This window comes from Macadamia integrifolia, unplaced genomic scaffold (genome assembly GCF_013358625.1).
Source record: "Macadamia integrifolia cultivar HAES 741 unplaced genomic scaffold, SCU_Mint_v3 scaffold1335, whole genome shotgun sequence".
Lineage (NCBI taxonomy): Eukaryota > Viridiplantae > Streptophyta > Magnoliopsida > Proteales > Proteaceae > Macadamia > Macadamia integrifolia.
Genome location: NW_024868164.1, coordinates 161,236 through 168,484, shown reverse-complemented (window position 1 = coordinate 168,484; position 7,249 = coordinate 161,236). Strand labels below are relative to the sequence as shown.

The following is a 7,249-nucleotide window of genomic DNA, read 5'->3' as shown; positions in this document are numbered from 1 at the left end:
TCGATGCCGGATTAGTGATCCTCATCTTGAGATCTATGATTTGAGGCGAGTAAAGTCTATATTTCTTAAACCCCCGAGAAATCCTAAGTAAAACCCTTCGATTTGGGTAGGAATCCTTTAGATCTTGTTAATATCTCTTGAGAATGTGAATCAAAGGTTTAATAAAGGACCTACTTGTTGTTTATGAAGGTTTTGGAGGAAGAAATTGCAAGATTTGAGAAGCAGTAGTTGATCTATTGAGCTAGAGAAGAAGTTTGGGGGTTTTGAGGTGTTCTTGTGCAAAGATGTAAGATCCATGCTTGAGACTTTGGATCGACCCTAGATCTAGGTTAGGATCATGATATGGGACCTTAGATTTGTGAAAAATGAGGTTGAATCGACCCCTTGTGGTTTCCCCAAGGTGGGATGAAGAACGAAAGTGAATAGTAAAATCCCGGTTCTGAGTGGTGGGTGCCCTGGAAGTGGTCGGACCCACCAATCCAGAGCCCGTCTGTCTTGGTTAGGCTTCTGGCCTGACTGATGGGCGAGGATCGGTGGGGCAAAGACCATTTTACTTTAATACAAGGTAATACCCATTTTACTTTAATGCAGGGTAAGGCCCATTTTACTTTAATGCAGGGCAATGCCTATTTACTTTTCCGGTACCCACGGCTGGCCTTCTCTGGCAACCCTATGGGCGTATCGTGAGATGGCATTCGTGGCTTGTACCTGGGGCATACGCTCACTGCGGTTGCAAGTAGCACATGAACTATGACTTAGATGTGATGTGTAGGTGGTTTAAAATAATAAAATGAATCACATACATATATGTGCATTTGTATTTCGAATGATTGCTTGGTTTTTCTTTTCACTTACTGGGCTAGTGAGCTCATCCCACATGTGCACTACTTTTAGATGATCTTGCAGGTTATCCAGCTAAAGAGCTAGACCCGGGACCCACTATGGAGTTTTTAGTCAAGAACTAGTGTGTCCCTGAAGATCTTGGGCACGGGGTAGAGTGCCCGTGCGAGAGTTGTGTTGTGGGACAACAACATTGACTACCAACCTAGGTTCCTTTTTGATTATTTTATGATGTTATCCCTTTTGTGCTTTAGATATTTAAATTGTAATTCTTGTGTATATATCATGCCTACGGGCCCACATTTATATTTGCTATGTAATACAATTTGGGTATCAAGAGTATTGAGGTATTTACAGGTATGTACACGTAAGACTTCCGTTGAAATACAGAATTTGCTTGACTTAGTGTATGTGTGTGTATTCTATGCTGTGATTACTGTATCAGATGATCCTGACAGGTTTTGGGTTAATAAGTGTTAACTCGGTCACTGGTTCAGTTCTGTGTGAACGGGGTGTGACAAGTTCTTTCTTATTTCAATACTTTATCCATTTTATATTGTTTTTTAAGATTTTATCTTAACGTGAGATTTTTTGTGGTGTATGTACAACAAGAAAAAACAATTTACTTACTGAAACCCGCTTTTGAATTTTCTTATTTTGATTCCTATCTATTGGAGCCGTCTGTTCAATTCATATGCTCATTGAAGGTATTCGGCCAATGCTTCCTACTGCCATATCTGATTAATAATGTTCTTTGCAGCTAGACTAAACAAAGAAATGATTCGAGCTTCTCCTAAAGTAGCTGATCAGATGAGAGCTCTTAGAAATGCTTTTGATTTTGTCGCTGGTTCTTCTCATTCAAATGTTATTATTGAAGGTGACTGATTTTTTATTATCAATCTTTTATTTGATGGTTCTCTATTGCTCTTCATCCTCCATGTCAATGGTTTGTCCTTGCAGCTATTGGACACTGCAAGATCATCCTTATTTGTTCTTTCTTCTGAAAACAGATTCAGGCGGCTTTCTGTCCAAGGGATTGTAGCTTATTTGGTGTTAAATGTGACCTCATTTTTGTTGGAATGTCTCCTCCATGGTCCATATGAGAAGCTCCAACTTTTGCCTTTATATCTGTGTTTCATCTCTTTAATGGAAATCTTCTTGCATATTTTGTTCTCCAAAAAAAGAGGGATTGGTATTCACTACTGAAGAACAAGCGCAGGTTTGATGAAGATTAACTACGAAGCTAAAAGAGATAATCAGGATATCAGATCATCCTCATAGTCAGATTATCAGGAATTTCAGGCCATCCATACTGTAGAACCAAAACAGGAAAATTCCAAGACTTCAGATTTCATAAATACATCCAAATGCCAATGTTGCAAACAGAGCCTACATGATCAAATAATCCCAAATCTGTAGATTTGAAATCTCTTATTTCTCAAATCTATAGAGGGGAAAATGAGTACCCCAAAGCATACTCAAGCCTAATAGCTACATCCACAATAACATTTGCTACTGAGTCCTGACTAGTTCCACTCCCACCCATTTCATCATAGCATGAACCCATTAGAATTGACATGGTCTTTTGGCCAGAGGGTGTCAGATTCAGTTGTTGCCACTGTCTACAAGGTGCGGAGCACCGCCAGGCCTCCCCTACTATCTCCCTTAATGGAGGGCAGCCACCCTTTCCATCCCCCCACCCTCACACTTTGCCTCACTCCCTCTCCCCTGCTTTTTCTATTGGTTCTTTTTTAGATTTTATTTATTTTTATTTTTAGTTCCCTCTTTCATTTTGCTTTTTCATTTTTCTGAATTTAAAAAAATAATTTTTTTTGACTGATTCAGGGAAAACTGTATGATTTTCGATCCTTACCGATTTCGCTCCGTATTGTATCTGTTTCGGCTGTGACTGATACTTTTTTGATAACTAAATCCTTGGCGCCTACCGCTAGGAGACCATAAAGGGGGGGTCTCCTAAAGGGAAAGAGCGTGGAACTCCACAAAACGAAGAAGATTTTATCAATAAAACTGTCTCCCTTCCATAACGGGTAAAGAACCTTGGCTTAATTGTACAACTTCTTTTCATATGATATCTCCTTATTACCCTTTGAAAAATTGCTAATAAAAACCTCCCAAGACTTGTCAAATCATATAACTTGGTTTAGAAGCAATTATCACTGATCTTCACGCTTCTAAACAACTATGACATGGCCTAAAATGGGTCAGCCATATCTACACAGAGCATCAATCCACTCCTCTAAAGATGATGCTGCGCTGAGCATAAATCTACTCTAGCTATGAGGCTGTGTCAGGCGTACATTTCTACTCCTCTAAAGACGAGGCTGCGCCGAACATAAATCTACTCTAGCTATGAGGCTGCGCCAGGCATAAGTTTCTACTCCTCTAGTTATGAGGCTACGCCGAGCATAAATCTACCCCTCTAGCTATGAGGTTGCACCGTGCATACGTTTCTATTCCTCTAACTATGAGGCTGCGTCGAGTATAAATCTAATCCTCTATCTATGAGGCTATGCTGAGCATAAATCTACTCCTCTAGCTATGAGGCTGTGTCGTGAATATGTTTCTACTCCTCTAACGATGAGGTTGTGCCGAGCATAAATCTACTCCTCTAACGATGAGGCTGCGTCGAGCATATGTTTATACTCCTCTAGCTATGAGCCTGCGTTGAGCATAAATCTACTCCTCTAGATATGAGGTTGTGTCGAGAATAAATCTACTCCTCCTAGACATGAGGCTGCACCGAGCATAAATATACTCCTCCAACCATAAGGTTGCACTGAGGATAAATCTACTCATCTAACGATGAGGCTGCACCGAGCATAAATATCTCCTCTATTGAGCATGAATCTACTCTAACGATAAGGCTGCACAGAGCATAAATCTACTCCTCTAGCTATAAGGCTACGCCGAGCATAAATCTACTCCTCTCGCTATGAGGTTGCACTGAGCATACATTTCTAATCCTCTAACGATGAGGTTGCGTTAAGCATATGTTTCTACTCCTCTAACGATGAGGCTGCATCGGCTATAACTGTACTCCCCCAAAGGAACCATTCACCAACAAAGACTTAGCCGACCATAACACTACTCCCTCAACTTCCTCCTCTTCTAGGAACTCAAGGAGTTGGGGTCATTTGACACCCTATGGAATTACCTCACCCCGTGAAGGTTGAAAGTAAAAATAAACAAAAGCACCAATCCACCAAGACCAGTGTCCTCGTAAGGAAACGACGAAAGTCAAAGTCTGATTCATTCATTTAAACAAGAGGGAACTTTTATAAAAATACCTCAACTTTGCATAAACATTACAAAAATATCACAAGAAAGAACTTCTAACTCTCAGAAGGAGAAGGGGGAGGAGCAGCCTTAACAAGACCAGGAGGGGGAGCAGGGACAACCTTCACAAGAGCAGTCTTAGCAGGTGCATAAGGAGGAACATGGATAGTCTTCAAAGGAATAACCTCATCAGGAGCAGGAGAAGGAGTGATTCCAACAGCAGCAGCAGCCACATCCTTTTCTGGTCGGCCCCTTGTTTCGCAACCATTGGCCCACCTGAGGTTGGAACCTCAATGGCTTTAGATAGTTTGGCCATCATGGTAAGAAGTGCCACCGGAAGCCTTTAATGGCTGGCCACTCCTTCGAGAAAGCACTGAATTCGAAGTCTGGAAAGAACCTCTCCACCTCTTAGCGTAGTGTCATCAGCCCAAGAAGATAACAGTGAGCACCCGCTTTGTCCTTCTCTCTTTTGAAATCTTCGATCCTCTTGTAATTGACAGCTTCGCGAACGTCCTTTATGGCCTGGGCAACCACTTTCTCCTTCTGTTGCTTATGGTTCAAACGATCCTTATTCAACAAGCGCAGCTGCTTCATCAGTGTATCTATATCATTGGCAGCCTGGTGAAGTTCGAGATCCCTCTTTTTAAGCCTTTCCTCTTCAGCAAGAGCCCTAGTTGTTGCCATAAGAGAATCACGTTGGATGTTATACAAATTAGCCTACAATCCATTAATCTTGGTGCTGTTAGACACGACTAAAGCATCGAACGCTTCTTTCCCCTCAATAGCCTTGGCCAACTCTTCTTTGACTTCTTGACCTTAACTCCCATTATGTCGAAGTTTTTCTTGGAATCTTTCCTAAGGAATAGTACTCATCCGCTTGGTAAGGAGTTCACCCATCAAAGCTTGCCCCTGTAAAGAAAAAGGAACCCCCTGGTCACGAAAGAAAGTACATAAAAGGAAAAAAAGACCCCAAAAGGAAGAGCTACCCCTGCCAGATGAGTGTAGCCTTTGGCCAACAGAGAATAGAACTTCTTCCCCTTGAAGCTCACTCTATCCTTCGGAAGAGACCTTCAATCACCAGAGTGTAGGCTATGGATAGATCATCATACACCGACTACCTGCAAGTAACCCCGTAGTTGGAAACGTAAAGCTTCTCGGTGGAGGTATCGATGACCTTCCGCTTCACCCGCAACTGCCTGCTGGAGCTCCCATGATCCTTACGACTTCCCTTTGAGACCTCATCAGTAGAATCGTCAGGGGTAGACAGATCCTTGGTCCCAGCAGTGGCACCAAGTGAGGCAAGGGCACATAGGACTAGTTTAGGGACGCCACATTTTTCCCTTTCTTCGAGCCACCACTTTCTCATTCGCGTTTGCGCTTCCTTGCCACAACAACGGAAAGGAGCACTTGGTCGTCAGAAATTTCGACAACCTCTCGCTGTGAGGAAGGACCTTCGTCCAAATCTCCCTGCAAGGGTCTCTACTCGGTGTCATGACCTCCTCAGCAATGGGAACGCCCATTCCTTCCTCCAACTCCTACTGATTAGACCGTATTTTATACATCCATGACCATTTTAATTGAACATTTTGATTCTAGATCGGTGATAAAAGTGACTATATAATGTGATTTTCTCACATTTGCAGGTGATAGGATTATGTGCATAAAAGATGCTAAATGAAAGGATCCAATGCAATCTATACACCAGTTTACTCATGTGATCAAGGGCAAGATGGAAAGAAGTTTCACTGAAGCAATCAAGGGCAAATGTGTAAATTCACCTTAAATTAGAAATTTAACTAAGAGATTGAGCAACAAAAAAGAATCAGACACGAGAGGAATTGCGCAAGTATAGGGGCATGATGGTAATTTTAAAAGATGAGGAGTTCACTAGAACATATTAGATATTGGGTTCGTTGCATTAATAATTTATATGCATCTTTAATTCTCGATTCGAGTCATTCCGGGATAAGGATGGAGAGATATAGCCGAAAAATCGTTTTGGGCTAAGTTGAATTTTAGAAATTTTAAATTAATTCTATAATCTCTCTCTCTCCTTTCTCTTATATGTAACCTTATCTTTCTCGTTCATATTTCCTCTTGGTTTTCTTCTTTCTTTTCATCTTTCTTCTCTTACAAGTATCTTTCTCTTTCCTACTTGGTTTCTAACTCTCATCTTCCTTATCTTGCAAGTATTTATTCTTTTCCTAAACTACTTCTAACACACTCTTGTTAGCCTATATATAGGGACCTAATTCACAATTTGAGTAGGATAAAATTTTTAGAGAGCTTTTTCTTATGAGTTTTTTCTTTTCTCTTGAGTTGTAAGTAAAGATTGAAGTTGAAGTTGAAGTTGAAGTTTGAAGTTCTTAAGCTTGGATTTTGCAGTACATATATAGTAAAGTATTTCTTTTTATTTTCATTTTAATTTGATATAATGTCTTGTCCATCTTCTAGTTATTCTTCATCTTTCCTCATCCTCATGGTTAAGTAAATCCCGCAACTTGGGGATCGGATGAATTCATGAGATGAAGAGCAACTTATAAACAATTGATGACTGTTTTCTTAATTCCATATAACCAAAACTCTATTGCAAAGTCAAAATTATGTATGCCATTGATTACCTTTCGTGTGCGTAATTTCCAATTTCTAATATAGTCTTGCTTGTAATCTAATGCTATGTATGTGTCGAATAACTCATGAGACATATTAGATTTAAAAATCCATATTTTCTATTGACTTATTCAAGCATGTGATATAGGGCTAGATTGTTTATAGATTGTTCTTAAATCTCATGGTGTATTCTAATTCCTAAGTGCTTCACCACATCATAATTTCACACTTCTCTAGTACTTGCATAATTTTAAGTTCATTATTCATTCTTATATTAATCTTAGGTTCACTTTATTATTGCATATTTAATTTAATTCCATAGTTAATTATTGTTTTTCACCATTGTTAGTTTAATTTATTTTAATTTGTGACAACCCCATTAGTTAGTACATTCTGCCAAGTTAGAACTGAAGTTTTAATAGAGCTCACCTCCCTGTAATCGACCCGTAGCTACACACGACCCGTGCGCTTGCGGTATTGCTTTATTTCTCAATCACCTACA

The 7,249-nt window shown here is 40.1% G+C and overlaps 1 long non-coding RNA gene across 1 annotated transcript; it reads left to right on the top strand.

The window, feature by feature from the left end:
* Positions 1 to 1,460: 1,460 nt before the first annotated feature.
* Positions 1,461 to 2,065, top strand: LOC122063471. Its single transcript, XR_006135343.1, has 2 exons — positions 1,461 to 1,717; positions 1,851 to 2,065. It is a non-coding gene; the product is annotated as an uncharacterized LOC122063471 (long non-coding RNA).
* Positions 2,066 to 7,249: the final 5,184 nt, after the last annotated feature.